Source organism: Schistocerca serialis, chromosome 2 (genome assembly GCF_023864345.2).
Source record: "Schistocerca serialis cubense isolate TAMUIC-IGC-003099 chromosome 2, iqSchSeri2.2, whole genome shotgun sequence".
Lineage (NCBI taxonomy): Eukaryota > Metazoa > Arthropoda > Insecta > Orthoptera > Acrididae > Schistocerca > Schistocerca serialis.
In genome coordinates this window covers 1,049,878,062-1,049,879,769 of record NC_064639.1, presented here as the reverse complement: position 1 = coordinate 1,049,879,769, position 1,708 = coordinate 1,049,878,062, and the positions used below count along the sequence as shown (strand labels likewise).

General features: G+C 46.5%; 1 pseudogene; it reads left to right on the top strand.

The window, feature by feature from the left end:
• Positions 1 to 1,294: 1,294 nt before the first annotated feature.
• On the top strand, positions 1,295 to 1,412 carry LOC126459701 (5S ribosomal RNA; annotated as a pseudogene).
• The last annotated feature ends 296 nt before the right edge of the window (positions 1,413 to 1,708 follow it).

Below are 1,708 nucleotides of genomic sequence, written 5' to 3'. Positions count from 1 at the left end.
CTGGAAAATTGTACTGAAATACAGGAGGATCTGTAACGAATTGACGCTTGGTACAGGGGATGGTAATTGAATCTCAATCTAGACAAGTGTAATGAGCTGCGAATACATAGAAAGAAAGATCCTTTATCATTTAGCTACAATCTAGCGGGTCAGCAACTGGAAGCAGTTAATTCCGTAAATTATCTGGGAGCAGGCATTAGGAGTGATTTAAAATGGAATGACCATATAAAATTAATCGGCGGTAAATCAGATGCCAGACTGAGATTCATTGGAAGAATCCTAAGGAAATGCAGTCCGAAAACAAAGGAAGTAGGTTACAGTACATTTGTTCGCCCACTGCTTGAATACTGCTCACCGGCGTGGGATCCGTACCAGATAGGGTTGATAGAAGAGATAGAGAAGATCCAACGGAGAGCAGCGCGCTTCGTTACAGGATCATTTGGTAATCGCGAAAGCGTTGGGAGGTGATAGATAAACTCCAGTGGAAGACCCTGCAAGAGAGACGCTCAGTAGCTCGGTACGGGCTTTTGTTGAAGTTTCGAGAACATACCTACACTGAAGAGTCAAGCAGTATATTGCTCACTCCTACGTATGTCTCTCGAAGAGACCATGAGGATAAAATCAGAGAAATTTGAGCCCACACAGAGGCATACCGACAATCTTTCTTTCCACGAACAATACGAGACTGGAACAGTTACTTCCGTGCAATCTAAGCGATCCAGGGCGTTGTGTAGCCCTCGCCAGTCCACTTCCTACTTCTACCGAACACGTCTGGTAGGTACCTAGCTCTGACGTCATCCGAGGCAGCGCGTAAGCCAGCGTTTGAGTGACACGGGCAGATTGATAGCTCATTGCGAAGTGTGTCCCTTCACTGCCTCTCTCGCCGTATTTATATATGGACACAGCGGACGGCCGGACAGAACATATACTGACAACCGCTCTAGGCACAGTCGGCAGCATCTAAATGGCCACTTTCTGGGCCACGTTTTATTTAAGAACTCTGTTGTGTATCACTTTACAATTTTCATATTTTTTTAGTTATTGGAAAACTTTCATCTCGACTTCATTTAAACTTTGCCGGTTATAATTTTTAGAACGGAACCGACAGTAGAACACGACCTCTGAACTACTTCCTTAAGACTTCTTGGGTTGATTGTTATTTACACTAAATTCTTAAAACTTGGTACCGCTCTGTTATTTAATGACTGCAATAAAGTGCTGCTACAGAACTTTCTATCATAAATACAAATGATACTTAACCTACCGCGAATAAGGACACTTCTGTTCCAAATTTTCCAACGGCCTTGCCGCAGTGGTAACACCGGTTCCCGTCAGAATACCGAAGTTAAGCGCTGTCGGGCTGGGCTAGCACTTGGATGGGTGACCATCCAGTCTGCCGGGCGCTGTTGGCAAGCGGGGTGCACTCAGCCATTGTGAGGCAAACTGAGGAGCTACTTGACTGAGAAGTAGCGGCTCCGGTCTCGGAAACTGACATACGGCGCCGGCCGCAGGTGGCCGAGCGGTTCTGGCGCTACAGTCTGGAACCGCGCGACCGCTACGGTCGCAGGTTCGAATCCTGCCTCGGGCATGGATGTGTGTGTTGTCCTAAGGTTAGTTAGGTTTAAGTAGTTCTAAGTTCTAGGGGACTGATGACCTCAGCAGTTGAGTCCCATAGTGCTCAGAGCCATTTGAACCATTTTTTGAACTG